We start from the raw sequence: 19,430 nt of genomic DNA, 5'->3' as shown, positions 1-19,430 counted from the left end.
CTGAGTTAACATCCTCAACTTTCTGTGTCCTTTCTTAGGACACAGGTGGGCAGCAGTTTATGGCAGCGGTACTGAGGTCTATGTGTGAGATGGAGATAGATCTATATGGTGCTGTTTATCCCCTAGTGAGAAGACATTGCTGAGTGACAGGGAGCCTCAATGTTGCTTGTCTTCCACTGATCTGGAGAGAACTTACCTCCAGTAAGGTTGCTAAGTTAGATTAGCTTCCAAGGAGAAAGCATGCTCTGTGACAATGACATTTTTAAAGCTCTGTGCTTAGCAGAGCTTGATGACTTCACTTCATCCTCACCCAGTCAATTATATACACTATGATAAAAGGCTTAGACACATTCATATGTGGGGAAAAATGCTCAGGAAACCTTCCCCTTTCTAGCCTTGCATGTGTGCTGTAAAAGTACAGCCAGATAATGCTTTAAAAATCAGTAGAGTCACCATCTCCACTTTCTTGAGGCATCTTTGAGTGTATCACTCAAAGCAACTGATCAGATGAGAACTTTAAAATGTTTTTATTAATGTATTATAATTTCATCCATTTATCAGGAAGTAACATAATCTTATTCTTATTTATGACTTAGTAAAGCTCCATCATGTATATCCATGACATTTTCTTTATCCATCTACATGTTGATGGAGACTAAGGGGAGTTCCATAACTTGGCTATTATGAATTGTATTGCTATGAACAGTGGTATGCCTGTCCTTCTATAGTATATGGACTTTAGTTCTTTTGGATAAATACCAAGGGGAGAACAGCTGGGTCATATACTGGTTCCATTTCTAGTCTTTGAAGGAACCTCCATACTGATTACTATATTGGTTGTACTAATATGCTATAAGAGTGTATAAGAGTTCTTTCTCCTGAGATTTTTTTTTCATCAGCTATGATCTCAGGGCACCCACAAGAAAATACTGGAAGCCTCAATCACAGATAAAATTCCAATGATTGTTATTTTGCTCATTTATTTCAATTTTGTGTCTTCAAATAAACCTGGAGAGTTAGAAATTTCTTTGAAGTTTCCACCTAGAATTATAAAGGCATTCCAGTATCACCTGTCACCTACCCCTATCATATAAACAAATATCTCACTGCAGTGTCCAGCCCTTCTTATTTTCTTTAGTTCGGTTAATATTGCACCATCCACTGAATGGCTCAAATCAGAAAACCAGCTGCAAACTTTCACTACACACTGTTTCTTGGTAGGCTTATGTTTATCTCATATTTTTCCTAAACCTTGTTACTTATCAGCTTACAATAAAAGAATTACATTTCATATCACATACATTTGAAGTAAAAGTTTCACAAAATAATAACAACCCCTACTTTGCATAGTACACACTAATTTATTATTATTCTATTTTGTGCTTCTGTTTCACTTTTTTTTTTTTTTTGACTGACTCGTGCTTCACTAAATCGTTTTCACAGCCCACTAATGGGTTGCAACCTGCAGTTTGCAAAACATAGCCAAACGGAACCATATAAAATGAGCTATGCAAGGAAATAAATGTGAAACCTTTTCTAAAATATGTGGAGCAGGGTAGATTTCTAGCTTATTGTTAATTGAACTCTTAGAGATATTCCTATCCATGGACTTAGAGTTGTTAATACTCCTCTCTGAGTGGCTTCCCCTCATTTCAAGATGTGCATATCCTACACATCTTTCCAAACTCACAGGCTGCCTCTTCCCTAAACCCTCTGTAATTTGTTAAACTGGATGTGATTGGAAATGGATTCGCCTCTGTGTGTGACCTCCCTATGATGTTGCCCTCGCCTCTCCCTATTCCCATGGCACTTTTCACAGCCTGAATGGTGCAGGTGCAGAACACGGGTTTCACCTGTCTTCTTTAGCTTCTAGTAACATTCTTTATAAGAGTCAGTGTTCAATAAGGCTCTTGAAAAATGTATTAACATTGGAAAACTACTCATATCCTGATTCCAGTGGTGCAAATAAGCCAAAATGACTATCTCAGCTTGTATTATCATAGACTGTTAACTCTAAAAGCACTGAATTTGGGTCAAACTGGCACTAACTATGAAGAGTATTGACATAAGACTACTTTTACATACATGCAAAGGGATCTGAATGTATATATAATACTTTTAAACTTACTAACACATCTTAAAAAACTCATGCACTTTTAAAATAATAATGTCAATGATTTTATATTTTTCTTTTTCCTTCTTAACTCATATTTTAACTTCTCCACAGATTGTTATTCTAATGTAGTATAGTTTTGTTGAGAATCCTTTATTAATCACTCTATTACATTTGTAAACAATAAGTTATGCATGTATAATAAGTATGCTCACATGAAAGCATTTTGATATATTTTGTTTCCTACAAACAATAATTAAAAGATGTTTTTAGACTGATGTATCATAACAATTATTAGTAGTACTCAATTGATCTGTACGTAGCATAGATTGGTTATAAAGTCAGACAATTATGAAAGATAAATAAACTTCTACTGAAATTGTACTTCCTGATAAGAAAAATCTTATGCAAATGTTTTTCTCTGCATTAATGAAACAAAAGTGTGTGGTGGCAAAAACTAGTTTGTCTAGGATTTAACAATTTATCTTTAAAAAAAGACTGTAAAAGATTAAACCTTTAATAGGATGAAATAAAATGATAATTCTAACTCATCTAAATATTTCATATTTTTTAAAAGTTAGGTTTCAATGACTTCTTGAAAAACAGAGTGTGAAATATAACACATAAAATTATACTTGGGATTTTATTGGATATCTCTTGAAAAATTTGGTAGTCCCATAAAAGAGTCTAGCTACAGGAATATCTTCAGAGATAGCCACTGACTCAGCCCTTGCTGTTCAGAAGGAGTTTGCTTTCCAGCTATTGACTTGTCCTAGGGATGACTATTAAGCACAGATGACCAAAATTCCTTATTTTTAGAAAGGTAAAAATTAAAAGGCAATTTTTAGGACTTCATATTTCTTACTGATTACTTGGGGTTCTCCTTACATTATATTCTTGGGCTAATTTGACCACTGTCAAGTAATGAAAGAATCTGAATTCTTGCACAAAGTTTCTGATATTTGAACTCCAGGGAGATAGCTGGGCATATTAAAGGGAAGATAGGAATCCCAGTGGGGTATAAGCTTATGGTCGCTTGATTATCATCAGTAGAGGAGGTTTCCCTTGGTTTCACACTTAAATATTCCCATTACTCAGGACAATAGACTGCAGTGGTAGGGAGAATTGAAGTGGATGGCTTTTTTTTTTTTTTTTAAGTAGAAGAGCTAAAGGAACATGAAAGAGAATAATAGATCAGGGTGTCAATGTTAAAAAAGTAAGTGGTGCTAAGTTGGTTCAACAAAATATGAAAGGAGCAAAACTGCATATTAGAATCTAAATCTGAAAATCTTTTCTGCAGGAAGTGGATGCTGGGTTTCAGAACGTGGGGAATTTCAAACAGGAACATGCCTTAAAGGATGCTGATGTACCAACAAAATTTCAATATTTTTCTTCAAGGCAATATCCTGGCTTCTTCCTTGGAAACCCCAAACACTTTGTAGAAATATTGATAATAATAATGCCTATAGCTATGTGTCCTGATCAACTACAATGTACAATGCACTTTCCATACAAGACTTCCCTCATAGATATTGCTGCTTTTAAATTTTGTTTTGTTTTGTTTTGTTTTAGTTGTAGATAGACACAATACCTTTATTTACTTATCTTTATGTGGTGCTGAGGATTGAACCCAGTGCCTCAAGCATGCTAGGCAAGTGCTTTACCACTGAGCCATGACACCAGCCACAGATACCACTGCTTTTTAAGAGATGGAAGAAATGTGATTCAGAAACTTTGAGAAAGTTGACCAAAGTCATACAGTCAGCAAGTGGCAGAACTGAACTTGCAGCATACCTAGTTTGATTCTAAGCTCCTTTCTTCTCACTTTATTTTCGTGAAATGACTAAAACAACAACACCAGTTCATTCACAAAAGCTACCAATATAATCCCATTCTTTCAAATATCACTTGACAAACTTCGAAAAGTGAGCCAAAGGACCAAGAAGTAACCAGGTGTTCCATGACCTAGCTTGTCCGAGCTGTGCTGTGCTCTCTCTGTACTTATTGTTAGGTTGCACCATCCCCTCATATTTCTTTGGCTTCTTGTACCTGTCAAGCATCCTCCAAATCAAAGGGGCTTTCTTGCATTGACTCACTTATTTCAACGTGACTGCTGAGTCTCTAAAGAAGATATATTCGACATGAATGAGGTTTTTCCTCCTTGGGTCTTTCTTCCACACTGAGTTATGTCTCACATTCATTCCTCCTTCTGCTGCAATATATTATATCTCCCCAATTCCTCATTTGTTTTCTAGACATTTCTACCTGGAGTGTCCAGTCTCTTAAGCTTGTCATCTTGTTGGTTTTCTGCTTGCCTTAGGATTCTGAAGCATTTTACCTTTTAAAAATCTCAGTCCCTTGGCTCCTGGGATCCTACCAGGATGCATAATCAAAGGTATTCAATTGGTATTCAAGTGACTCCAAAACCTTTTTAACCTTTTCTCTTCAGAAGTTAAAATAATGAGGGAAAATCAGTCACAAGCAGATGTTTTTTTTTTTTTTTTTTTTGCATTTTCATTTGTAGCAGCTTAAACTAGTTTGTCTAGGTTGTCCATTTGAATAGGAATTTTTCTCAATGAAAGCACATTTAACAATGTTAAGGTAAGCAATCCCCAACACACTACCTGGTGTTCATTCTCTGAGTTCCAAGTTCATAATATTTTCTATTTGGAAATTTGGCTAAAAGTCATGGCTGAGAACTGTTTTACGTGCTCTAAATGGATTTCAATCATTTAAGCTTCACCTTAAGTACTTTGCCTTTTATATTTTGTGCCATGTTTCACACATTTAAAGACTTTAAATTTAAACAAAAACTGTAATATACACTCAGACCACATAGTAGCAATTTGGCATAAGTGTTGAACTCAATATTTCCCCTTACTGAATGATCAGCTCCTTGAGGACAGGAGCCATGACTAATTCATAGTTATATTCATTACACTTAGCTCAAAGCCTGTACTTATTATAGCAGAGATGCTATGTATTAAATGAATAAATGCAGCCTCTCTTCTGTAAATTAAAATAACGTTCTTGACATATTGTCTATAGGGTATGTCATTTTCCTGTGATGGATACTCACCTGGACTGACCCTCCTCCCCCTCTGAAGTATTTCATTGGTTATGGCTAAGATTTTAGCTCATCTTGACAAGGAAAAAGACATCAACTGGTTGGCCGTGTCCAGAAACTACAGGATCCAGAAAGTATAGGAGGGTGTTGGCTTGGCATAGATCAATGAAAGATGAAGACAGAAGCAAAAAGTTGAGGAGATCCTGGTAGCAAGTTCAAAGGAAACCAAGAAAAGAATGTTCTATGAAGGTTTACATGTCAGAACCAGAAAAGCTTTGGAGACAAAGCAGAGATGTTCCTGGAGGTGATGAGAGACAGAGGAGACCAGGGAATAATCAGTCTTGTATGGCAAAATCTGGATCTCTAGGGAAGTAAGTAAGCACAAATGAGGCCGAGCCAATGAGGTCCCCTCAGAGAGAAGAAGGAACAAAGCTCCCATTCAAGTAGCTTTGGAAGGAGACATAATTTCATCTCAGTGGTTTTCAAAGAACTAGTGGGTAAAAGATGAAGAACACAGAAACAATAGTAACGGTCATAGCTGCCAACACATAACTGTCACTCAAAGTTATGAAGATCTTCTGTTTCTTTAGACTTGGATGTTTGAGTTCACTTTTGGAGAGACTTCCATCCTATAAAAGTCACACTGCGCAAAGCCAAACTGTTTTCCTGAAATAAAGATGTGGCTCAGAGGGCTTAAGAAACGTTTTGGCATGGAAAAAGGAAGGTGTTTCTGTGGAAGATCCAGGGTCACCTAGAGGCAGTAGCTGCTTCTGGAGACATGAATGGGGAGGGCTGAGAGGGAAAGAGCAGGATGTTGTTTACCATTACCCTCTCCTGTGTCTGGGACCTTGTCTTTTTTTTTGAGGGGGGGGGGGGGCAAGAAGCTGGCAACTGTCCAAGTAATGCTTTAGGGACTCTTTAAGTGGAGTTCCTTCAGACCCCGTAACAACATCTGGAGCAGGTTAGTCAAGGGGCCAATCATGTGCCATCTTTGCCATAAAACTTGCCTGGTTGTGCCTTCTCAAGGACTGCCAGCTTGGGAGTGGGCAGTTTCCAGAACAAATAATGGATTTGGTTCTGTTTGTGTCACTATTAGCAGAAGCAGGGGGGATGCACTTTCGAGCAGCAACATGGACAATGGACAGTGACTCATGGCTCCCACAGAGGAAAAGAATGAAAGCAGCATAGAAAGTACAGCTGGCAGGCATGCTTGAGAGGCTCCTGTGAGGCTCCCCTTTGGGACCAAAGGGAAACATAATAACATGTAGCAATAGTATTGAATGAAGTTCTTCAGAGGCAAAGAATTTAGCCACATGAATGTTAGTCATATTAATTAAATTTGAACATTTAAGGAATTTTACAATGATAAAAACAATTTCAATGTTATGGACTCTTTGTTCCCCAAACATTCTTTATAATTAATTGATTACTAATCTCTTTACCTTTTAGGTTCTTCTTTTTTTTTTTTTTTTTTTTCATTTCTTCTTCTTTGTTACGATGTCCTTAGTGAAGAATAACCCACGGAACCTGAATTCTTGAAGACACATTTATTGTTGTTACTATTACTACTGTGGTCCTTATCAGGATTGCATTCCTTTTTAGAAGTCAATACTAGGCATATTGGGTCAAAATATGTCTTTTACCAGATTCCTTTACAAAACCTTTCAGATATAACACTGCTTCTACTGCCAAGATGTTAGGTACACACATGGACAGAGAATCACATGTCTGCATAGTTACAGAAAGGGTGGCAGGAAAGAACCCTTTAAGAGAAGAAAAAGAAGTTTGGGTTACAAAATCAAGGTTATACACATATGCAGTTTTGTTCTTTTAAAATTTGTTACAAATATTTTCAAGTGTAAGTAAATAGTCTTAGATATTGAAATTTTAATGCCTGCATTGTACTGCATTATATGACTAAACCTACAATTATTTTATTACTATTAATTGTAATTTTAAAAACTATGTATCTTCACCAGTATTAATGTTTACTTTCTTCAGTATTCTAATCACTTTTACAAAATATGCAAAAATTCAATAATGTATTCAATTCATTGCACAAAGATTGCTTCTCTTAACTCTGGTGGAAACATTGCTGAGACTAATTTGGGCTCCTAGATGGCAAGTAGAAATGTACATGTTTATGAGGTTATGTCTGAAAGTCTAAGTAGACATAGCAAATGTGGTGTAGAAAGTCAATGATTTATGTGAAAGTCTATGTTTTTAGAAACATGCATGCAAAAAGTTAGAAAAATGCCTGAATGCTAGTAATACTCAAGTAGAATAAATAATAGAAAAATGACATAAAAATCAGACTTCCTTTGCAATGCTAAAATCAGTCTCTCAGTATACCAATTATTAATTCAAATGAATGAATACACTTATGATTTTTGATAAAATTATATTTGAAAACTAATTTTTACTATATGAATAAATTACTTTTAGAATTTAAAGCAATCATGTGATCACGGATACATTCTACAATATTTATGGCTATGTGATACTCATATAGTTTAAATTAGTTTATTTTAAATTAATTTGAAGTATTGTAACCTATGTCAGAAATGAACAAACTTTAGAGTTCCATAAATATATTACTTAACTTTAATAAAGACATATTTTAATAATGAATTAGAAAACAAAGTAGGAGGCCAATCTTCATGATTCTTTTTCATCTGATCAATATAAATACCATTATTTCAGCCTTTTAAGTGTATAACATCACCTAAAATATCTTAAAGTATTTTTTATTGTATTGTTTAAGGGCAAGAAGTTAATGTCAATGAATACTGTAGTCAGTAATCATCTTTGGCTTGATTTAGAATTTCAGGGAAATGTATGCTTTAGTTGGATATAGATTTTCCTTTTGATAAGAATATATTCTTTCCTGGGATATTTTTATGATTTTTTGTCAACCAAGGAAAAAAAATATGTGCTTCCTATTTAACAAGTTGCAAGGCTTGTGTTTAGTTACATGGAGTATGCTTGGTTATGATTTCAAGGAACCCAGACAGAGCTACCAATCAGTCTCAGGCCCTTCTCTCCAAGCAGTGGATAGATTCCCAGGAGGAAAAGAATGCTCAGTATGTGCTTCTTTCCCTAAAGAGTTGATAACTTTATAGAATCACATGGCTCTGCAGCCTTGCACCAGTGCCCAACAAGAGTCCATGTCCTTTGATGGGAACTGGGCTCTGTGCATCACTGAATTCCTGTGTTACTTCAGGTTTTAGCATAAGTCCACTTTTCCCTTGGTCCACAAAGAGCCTCTTAAACAGCTTGATGTGTCCAGCCTCTGTGAGGTAGAGTCAGAAAGCATAGTTAGAAGTGATTCCAGGAGACATCAAATCATGTGCTGAGAGGAATGCAATACTTTTCCTGAAATGTGTGGCAGAAATGATACCAGGAAGGAGTTCAGAGGAGGGATGCTCAGGTCATGGGAAGCCAGTTAGGGAAGCCCTTGAATGGGAGAGCAACCTTGAACAGAATGTTGTTGAACAAACTTGTAGGGGGGAATTTATAGTTTGCATATTTTGGGGGTACCAAACGAGTTTAAGCTTTTCTATACATATGGTTATAGATTCCCTGACAGAGAAACTCACTCAAGATCTGATTCCTCCTCTCAAGCGGTTGATGACTTTGCAAAACCCCATGGCACCCCAAGACTCCCTCTGATGCCCAACCACAGTTTTTATGAGCACTATGATATTACATGAGTTTTCTTCCTCACTGAGCACACTCTCCTTGGAAAGTCAAATTCAGACACTGCTTCCCATTGTTGTCTTCCACTGCTACAGTCAAGAAATTTTCTCTGCCTCACTATGGCTGGTAACAGCCAGGGAGCCAGTCCATGACACATGTTGTGTGGACTCTTACTATAAAGCTAGTATCCAAATACAGGGTTCACTTGTTGTTAGATTGGCTGCAGCTGTGGCACTGGTGTGCAGATCATATTGTTTCTGAATGTGGAGCCTGTTGACTAGACTCCCTAGAGATGTCTAGGCTGCTCTCCATTTTCCATGCCTAGTTTCCCAGCTTTGCACTATTCTAAGAGTTCCTGTTTCTCTTTTAGCTCAAGAGCTGGAGTAGGCTTCTATTGCTTGCAACTGGGAGCCATGACCTAATTAGGGTGGATTTGAATGAATGCAGAGAAGAACATTCCAGGTGGAAGAAACAGCATCAGCACAAGCCTGGAGATAACACATCATCTACCTGGATCAGTGGAGAGAGCACAAGAAACAGGTCCTGAGCTTGGAGGCAGACAAGTGACAGGGGATGGAAGAGAAGGCAGAAGGGATGTTTTATTGATTGACTACTGCATGCCAACCATATTTTCATAAATTGTTTTAGCTAAGTTTCACCATCCTTTGATTTTCAGAGAGTTAAGAAATACAGACATTGGTATTTATCTTCCATCTCTGAGAGGCCATGGTAGAAATTTCAAGGACTATGTGGGACAGTGGAAGAGAATTTTTGTCTATTCTTTCTCGTCATTACAGCCTATTAAGCATGTGTATAACTTCTTGACTCATGTGTCTGTTTTAACCTATGAGTGACAGATGAGCTAAACAACACAGGATGTTAACATGCCTGTGTGCATATCCTGCTCATTCATTATTTAATAGAAACAGCCAAAGAGCTTTAAGCACTTTTACCCAGGTATTAAGCACATACATTAGACAGAAATTTATTTTTACCCCAAGGCAGATAATTTATTACATCCTGTCTATTGTCTTAAACTGAATTTTAAGACAAAAGAACATTATGTTCTAAGCCATCTTTCCAAAGCATCATCACAGATGATTATGGAACCATTCTCAGCATAATTTTCAGGCAGGATTCGAAGTCCTTTGCAACTAGAAGGAAACCTAGTTTGATCCCTTAGCTTTAGAAAGGAGGAAGTAGAAACCACAGAAGGGAATTGCCATCAGTATGGAGATGTTTAGTAAAAAAAAAAAAAATTGGGGAAGGGAAATTGAGCATCTTAACTTCTGATCCAGTTCTCTTCCCACTCGACTGCATTAAGTTTGACATAAATTTTATGAGTACAGTAAAATTTTATATCTAACTGGGGCTCCTTGGGATCACCTTCTTAGACAGCCTAAGTAATCGCAGGCTTTTATATATCTTCTTCTGAGAGCATTGTTCATAGGAGTCGCAAATGCCTGAACATTAATCATATTTTCATTTTACACAGATCAGGTAACATGAGTCGTGTATGTCGTATTACTCCCATGATAATTTCCTATTAAATATTATCATACTGAAACGATAGAAAATCCATTTCTCAAATAGCTCACTGTTCCACAGAGAGACCAAGCCCTCCCACATTAAGGTTATAGCAGTTTGTACTAGACCCTTCTGGAACCCAAACTCAAAGAAAACCAAGAACAACGTAGAGTGGAGTTGAACCATTGCTTATAAATAAAGATGACAGTCTGATCTTACTTGATATGTTCTTTTAAAATCTTTCATAGTGAAGGATGTTTGCGTACACTCTTACTTAACATGAAACCAGGGACTAACGAGGACTCTGATTGTCTGAGAGCAGAGTTTGCTTGGTAGCTGAGTTGAGTCTGGTCCCACAGAGTCAATTCTGATGTGTTACTCTATGGCCATGAAAGTGTTACATGCCCCCACCCTCAAGTGGGCTTTCACCTGTGACAGTTGTATTAAGTGAATCCACCACCACACTCTCATCACTGTCACCGTGTCCACACAGAAGGGTGTACTATGCCCTTCTTGGTGGTGGGTCCTCACCTCCTGAGCTGTCACTCATTGGTGTCTTCAGAGGACTCTTCCCTGGCCACTGGCTTCTTCTTTCAACCCTGGCTTTCAGATTTCATCTCCAACATCTTTTGGTGGTCCATTTGGCACCATAGTTATTTATTCCATGGTTCCTGGGCCCGTGTGATCCTCCCTCGCCTCTTACCTACTGTGAGTCCTGCTTTCTGTGATTAAAAAGTCCACTTTGAAAAGTGAACCTACTGAAAAACTTATTTCCACATTTCTGTCTTTTAAATTTTGTCATTCTCTATAATATTTTTTTCAGTCTTTCTCTCAAATTCTAAATTGGCTCCTGAACCCCCACTTGCTGGCTAAAGGCTTAATACCTATTGGTAGCCAAGCCTCAGGCCAGCTGCCTACTTATCTAAACTTCTCTTTGAATTCCACCTTCCCCTTGGCTCCACTGACTTCCATGATGAGACACTAGGTTTCTCTCTCTCTCCACTCCTGCCCTGTCCTCCTACACGGGTCTGTTATTATGCCTCAGTGTTCCCAACCCCTCCCCCCGACCTGCCAATTTGCTGTATGTAACTGAGCATAGTCCACTAAATCATGCACACAGTAATCCTGATATGATTGGAGTGGAATTCAAGAGAAAGGCTGACATGGGATATGTAAACCATCTTTAAGAGCAGTCCTTAAAGGACCCTATTACAGAAATGTAGATATAATAGAAAGTGACCTGGTTTGTCATGAACTTTCAATGCTTTCTGGCTGGATCTCCTCATTTGATCTGTCAGGGCATGGTAATGTTAACTTACCCCTAAAAGAGGTTAGGAAGCATTGGATTGGAAATGCCTTTTGACCAAATGGGACATGATGTTGATATGTGTTGTATAACATGTTGTGATGAGAGAGCCCCTAGGAAAACATATGGAAACAAAGAGAGACTCGCTTAGGGCCCTGCAGCTCGGCTTTCTTCTTGGAAACCAGGAGATGCTATGTGGCAGGGTCTAGACCCTGCTGCCATGAGAGGGGCAGGGAAGGATGGGTTAGCTTGGCTGACCTTTCATGGATTGTTGTGGAAACACAAGCAAAAAAGAAGTTCTGGTTTGGCTAAGAAAGGATGACCCTTCTCAAACAATCAGAGCTCTCATTTAAAAATTTAAAAATTTCTGTTTGGGGATTCATAGGCCATAGTTTCAACTCTTCCTGGTTAGTACCAGTTGTAGTGCCTGGAACAGAATAGGCTTCAAAAACTATGTGACGCAAGAGCAAAAAACAGACGCCAACACAGATGCCCACACGCTGTTGCTTGTATATGACTTTTTTGTGAAGCTTTTCATGTGTGGTTTCCTACTTCCTCTGGCTTTTGCTTAGACAAATGTTCTTGGTTAACATAGAGCTTGGCATTTTCATACACTCCATTCCTATTCAATCAACAGAACCATTCTTCCGAAATTTCACATTAAATTCAAATGACACCATAAAGAAATAACATGAGGAAGCACCAGGTTTTCTTCTCATTGGAGTGTCTCTCACTCCTCTTTTCACAAATCCCATGAGCCCGTGATAACTATTATCTCCTGTAGTGAAGATTTCATATCTAATTTTTATGATAATTAATGGTCAGTGCTCATTTTTCCAAATGGCTGCAGCAATGTTGAAAGATTAATAGCTGCCCGGTGTTTGGGCCACTTGTAAAATCTCCCTTTACTTTAAAAAACTCTTTGCCAAGAGATCAGCTGTTGGTCTGTGGCCATGCTGAAGTTCTTATCTCTCTCTGTCCCTATCTTTTTAATGGTCTCATTTCTCTTTGAATGTGTGGCATGTGAAAAATGCTGGCTTTTTGTCTTCACTTTTTTAGTAATTTTACCGTCTAAACTTGGTTCCTAGTTCTACTTGCTCCAATTCTCTACATAATAGTGTTATTAATAAATACAGCATGATATAGCATTTATGGAGCAATTGCTTCATCTCTGATCCTCCCATTGGAGATAATGGAGAGAAGGAAAAAAATACTAGCAATGAAATCTCCACCCGGACTCATGCCCACTTGACTGAGGGCTAATTCTCAATACTGCTGTGGTCTTTCTCCTCTCTTCACTTCACCCTTCATCCCCAGTTGCCTTTACCAAGAAAGGTACCATCTTGATTCCTTCCCTGGTTCCCATAGCTTATAACACCTTCTTGATCTCAACACTTAGGGGAAGTGAAAAGTAACTTATCCTCTTTTTAAAAATATATTTTTAGTTATAAATGGACACAGAATCTTTATTTTGCTTACTTATTTATGTGTGGTGCTGAGGATGGAACCCAATGCTTCACATGTGTGAGGCAAGCGCTCTGTCACTGAGCCACAACCCCAGCCCATAGCTTATCATCTTGAAGAGGGCTCTGTCCCTGTTGTTTGATATAATTGGATACAGTGCATTAGTTTCCTGCCTCTTATTAACTGGTCCCTAATAGACATCTATGCTCTTTTCTCTCCATTCCTAAAAACTTGGAATTTTATTCTTGCATCTATTGACACACATAACTGAGGGCTTTTTTAGATGCACCTTCTCAATAGCCTTTGTTATATTTCTTGTTTTCCAAAATGTCATTTGTTAGTGATCTTTGAGTCTTCATTTGATAGCTTTGGGAACTGAGACACTCAAAGAGCCAGCTCACACATTTTTGGTGTCTGTTTCCTTCCAAATTTTCACACAAACCCATATACCTAGGAAACATTAAACCAGGATGAAGTCAGTGTTGGTAGGGGTAGGGAGGGTGTAGAGTATGATAGGGTTTTATCTTATAGCTCCTGGAGAACCTTTAGAGAACTTTAAGGCATTTGGATGGATTAGAGTTGTTTGTTGAACTTTTCCAGTACACACCCTTGAAGACCTGGACCTTGGTTTGAGGGTGACCAGGCAATGACAACCTTTGGGTTATGGTGGATTTCAAGGAGAGCTGCAGCTAATACATATAATAGGTATGGGAGTGAGGGGCCCAAGCTTTCTCATGGGAATAATGCGCTTTCAGAAATTCAGAATTTCATACAAGAATATGGGGATTTGTTGGCTCATGTAATTACAATTCCAAAATGTCCTCTGTAGACCTAACTGGTAGCAGAGTGTGAAACTCTCTCATGGGGGCTCTGTCTCCATGCCTTTGCCATACTTCATATTTCATCTTGGTCCCTTCCCTTCTGTGTTGAATACTTCCTCTTACAAAGTCTCCACCATGTCCACCATTCCTAGTTATCCACCACCACCTTCTCTATCGTCTCCATCACAATTGTGTATCAAGTACCAACTTGGTATTGTGTATTTACTGGATTGAGAGAACAGAATTAAACAAAGATGACGGAACTATCTGCCTTCAGATATCACACGGATTTAGGTGGATCAGAGCAAGTACTTTAAATGGTGGTATGTGTATTGCTTTGGCACTACTATTTGGTTTTACATTATTCTTCATCTTTATTGATTCCCAGCTTTCTCTACTTCCCTGACTCTGGCCACATTTCCCCATAGCTCTCATTGCTCTGGGAATTTCCACTGGCACAAGACAATGAACAGCTGAGCCTGCAGCCTCCATTGTCACAATGCCTTCCCCAGCAGAACAGGAGGAAACTATACCTGACAGGACTCCTTCCAGAGGACTCAGCATCAGTTCCGCCCTAGCATCCTCTCAAAACCAGAGGACCAAGCCCTGGACTACAACAACTTAACTCTCTTAGTACTGGATACAAGAGGATTTCTGTAGGAATAGAAAGCAATGACCTTATTAGCTAAAAAAAAAAAAAAGAAGAAGAAGAAGAAGCGGGGTGGGGGCGGGGGGAGCGGGGGGGATGTGTTTTAGGGCATGCCAGATTTATTGCATAAGTGAATAAGCTATAAAATCTAACAATTTGCACTTCCTTGTATAATCCAGTATCTGAAAAGAAAAAAAATGACGTAAAAATGTTCATAACTCTTTAGATTTTTGTCACATAATTAATTGGTGTCCTTTGCTCATGGAGATGATTGGGTACTTAATTTAGCAATATAGTTTAATGACAAGTGGCATAGTAATAATGTATGTATTTAGAGTTGGGAGGTTGCCTTAGGAAGCACTGGATCCAAGTTCCTCATTTTACAGAGGAGTAAACTGAGGTAGGGGAAGAGAAGTGGTGACAGAGCTTGGGAAGAAGTTAACTCCTAGACCAATACTTACCCATTAATGTAATGAGGTAGTCTGAGCATGCTCAGCCCAATACGACCTTGAGAACCCATTCTGGGTTACCTGGGCAACAAGCTAGCTGGGATCAGTGGCCCTTATTGTCTCTGCAGGATGGGGCTCCTGCCCCCAGCAGGGGAAGTAAAATACTGTGCTACCTGAGTTCTCCATGTGTGCAGAGCCACCATCCCCATGACAACTGTAAAGTGTGGGTGCCTTGGAGCCAGACTGCTAGAAATAAGCAGCATGACTTACCCCAACATGGCTCCTCTTATTTTTGCCCTATCAAAAGAGATTCACACTGGGCTGGGCACACTGGAATACTGAGGCCCATTGCAAGCCCTGCAGTCTCTATACAGGAGAGTTAGAAAATCAAAGGGGCACTTTCCTTTTCTCCTGCCAATCTTGACTGAGATCATTGCTCCCCAGCTTTCTGTATTCTTTGCCCACTTTGTGTGATGTTGTGAAATATGACCCCCACCCCCCACCCATTCCTATCAGGTTAAAGTTCAGCTACTACCTACCTGGCAAGACACACACTTAACCTCTGATCTTTAATTTTCTAATTGCAGACTAGAATTAGATTTCCTTCTAACTACTTAATAGGTCTCTCGAGAAAAACATGATGAAATCGACGTGTGCTTTACTTATGGGTGAGGTCCTTGAAATGAAAGCATTTTATAATTTGGAGTGTTTGGGTTTTGCTCTTTCATATAAGAAGCTCACTTGGCGGAAAAAGTACCACCTCATTCTCTTGCTAATTCTGGGCTTATCGCACATTCAGTGTTCCATAAAGGTTGACTTGAAAGCTTTCATTTAAAACCCAATTCATATAAATTAGTGTACTACTCAAAATGTCAGGCTGCTAATAGGACATACATAGCAACTGGAAATTGAAATAAGTGCATTTTAATAGAGCTCAGAATTAGGATTTCCTCTATCTGTTTGACGTAGTATCACAATTATAATTGAGGGTAAATTTTTTTTCTGTTGGCATTTAATGATCCTCTCTCCAGAAGTATCAATCATACTGAATTTGCTTATGCACTTTTTCAGACATAAAACAGTAAAAAAAGAAAGAAATCCGAAGCTCATTAATTATGGTACTAATTCTGAATATTATGTCACCTAATACTGATAGAGGAAAGGAAGTAGTAGATCTAAGATTATTCTGTTGATATCTAAGTTTATTGTATTGATATTTCTCGTAACAAGTACCTAATGAGGACCCACTTAAGTATGGCATTATCTAACAGTTATTTTCATTATGTTTTAGTTTCATCTGAAAAAAGTTTTAGTTGCCTTTTCCCTTTAAATCTTTAAAATATGGTCTAATTAATTCCTGCACTGCTATTTTTTGAGGTTTGGATAAATCCGGGTCCCTTTTCCAAACAAAATGCAACAACAACAATGTAATAAAAATAACTGGCTCACTACAACATAGTCTTTTCAAAAGTTGCTGAAATATCAGAATAATTCTTGTTCCTCACGTTGGCTGACATTAGGGTCTGATATAAGGGTCCCAAACCTAAAGTAAAATAGTTTGAAAATTTAAGATGGTATTAAAAATAAAAAATAGCAAATGAAGAAGCATTTCATTCTGAGCTATGGGAAAATTATTTAATTTGTTATTAAAGTCATCAGGAGATGTTAGTAGAAAAGTGAACATTTCTTTATTATTTTAGATTTCCTTTATCTAAGTTTGTGATCAGTAATGAAATAATCAAGAAATGTCTTGAAAGTCCCTAAATTCTTTTGGATTGTTAACATTTCTCTTCACAACCAGAAGAGGGCAGTCAGGTTCCATGATTCAAAGGTATTGCTGTTGCCCCAGAAAGTAAGATTTTCAATAAATCTCAGTGATTGGAATTAAGTTTTCCTTTAATGGTATTAAAGGGCATTTAGAATTACCTGAAGATTTTTTTTCCTTTTATTAAAAACCTTACAACCTTTGTGAGATGGACATTTTCCACCAAAGGAGATGACGGTATGTATTTATTCAGACATTTCACTCTGGCACACAGTATTTCTATTCCTATCGGCCTCTTTCAATATTTGGCTAGCACGAGGAGGGAGCAAGTCTGATGTCCTTCTTTATAACTTTGTGACATTGTGTACCTAAAAATAAATGTGTAGTAGGAGGCAAAGGACACTGGTCGACACTTCAGCCTCAAGTCACAGAAAGAAAGAACGAGAAAATAAGTGGTTTCACAGCAACTGAAAGAGTGTCTGCCAGAAGAACTTAAAATCCAACACCCTTCTAGCCACACTCACGTGCTGTGCAAAAACAATTATACCTTTAAAGTAAAATGTTAAGTACAACATTAACAGAAGGATGTGATTTCCCCCGGCATCCAAGTGAAAAATAAGCAAAGAACTGAATGCAAAATATGACAACAAATATTTCTTCTACCTTTTCCTTATCGGCAATAAACCCAGAGGGTAGAAAGCCTTTAATTTTACTAAAGATAGAAAACTAGATGCATTTGGATGGAAGCCTGAGCATTTAAGCATATGTATATTTGGGGGGGAGAAATTATTTTTAAACAACAAGACTTCATTCAAATATACAAGAAAGAGTTAACTTAAGGGACCTAGTTTCAATAAAAATATAGTCACAAGAGTCAACTACAATTCAGGCCACTTATTTTTGTGTTTTAAATGTTCCCTTTGTATTAATAGTCTGTGTAATGCCACTTTTAGATACTTATATCTAGCCCCAGTGTTCTGCCTTATGCACAAACGACATATGCATATGTGTATGTATGATATATATGTATAAATGGGATGTATTTATCAGATGTATATATGCATGTATGTATATGAATAATGATGTATGTGCATATCTCTGTGTATGTATGAACTATATATGCATGTATATTTATATCATATTTCTCTATAAGTTTCTATCAGCTACTCCCCACCAAACATCTTTCTCAGTGGTTGTAAAATCCACTAGTCCTTCACAGGCTCCTCTCGAGGCCATGGATTAACAGGGAATCCAGGTGATTTTCTACCTGATCCCTGTCTTCACCCCTTGCCCACCACTCCGCCAGAAGCTGGCTTCAGAAACAGCCGCCTCTGAAAGTGACCTTGCTCAGCAAAGGCCGGCTGGCTTATGTGGGATGCCTTTCCCAGAAGTGGCGCTGCACGTTGCCAAGCTGTGCTGCCGCAGAGATGGGTACAGGATCATCTGGGGGTGGGAAAGACAAGAGAGAGAAGAGGCATGCAGCTTGCCAAGTTGCTGAGGCTACTTATAAACAAACTTGGGCATTGTTTCTCCAGCCCTTTATGGTGGAAGGGGGAGGCTGGACGCGCTGTATCCTGGACTCCATTTATGTTCTGTGGAAACCTCAGGGAGAGCTGCTTTTAAGAGACCGATTTGGTGGGGAAGATGATTTCCATCAGCTACTTTTAAAAGATACGTGCTATTTCAGCACAAAGCTGAAGCCCCCTTAGAGCTGCACTAGGGATTAAGAAACGGCATGTATTTTAATGCCTTATGAATAGGAGTAGCTGATAAAAGAGGCTCTTGTTACCCCTGCTACATTTAAATGTGAAAAGCAGCTGCTTCTTAGTGGGGCGGGCCGCAGGGGAGTGCAGAAGAGATACATTATTTTCATAGGGATTTAATCTTCAGACTACATTGAGACCATAGAATACCATTGGCCATTCTCTTATCGGTGGCTCTCTAATCGCGCAGAGATCTGTAAGATTGTGGAGAGGGAAGAAGGAGAGGGACTGGGAGGCAAAGAAAGGAATTGTGTGTAGCGATGAGGCTGGCCATTTTCATCTGCATGTCAGTTTTGAACCTCAGATCAAAACGCAGGCTTGGTAGAGTATTTTCTCCTTCCCTTGGAAACATTAACCCTGTAAACTTTTAAAATGCCAGCCAATTAAAGAGTTTGATGCAACTAACTACTCTGTCTGCAGACAAGGCGATAGCAATGGGCCCCGGGAGTAACACAACCACGGAGACCTCATTAGAGAATATGGACCATGCGTGTGTGTGTGTGTGTGTGTGTGTGTGTGTGTGTGTGTGTGTGTGTCAGGGTGGGGGAGGTGGGGGGCATCAAAGTGGCTTTTTTCCCACGTTTCAGGGACAGCAGGGTTCAGGTAGGATCTAACAGATAATCATGAATCCGACAGAGAAAAGCTCTGCAAGCTTTAAACCGCCTTCAGAAGATGATGACATAAACGAGGCCCATGATTATTAACCAAGCAGATCTTTGACAAGTGCAATGTGGATTTGGAGAAAGATGACTAAAGGACAAAAGTTCTGGAATAAATCTTCTGGGTGCCATCTTTGTTTCTTTTTCC

Source organism: Spermophilus citellus, assembly GCF_964194105.1.
Source record: "Spermophilus citellus genome assembly, chromosome: 4".
Taxonomy (NCBI): Eukaryota; Metazoa; Chordata; class Mammalia; order Rodentia; family Sciuridae; genus Spermophilus; species Spermophilus citellus.
The sequence above is the reverse complement of the archived record's forward strand: the minus strand, read 5'-3'. Positions refer to the sequence as shown.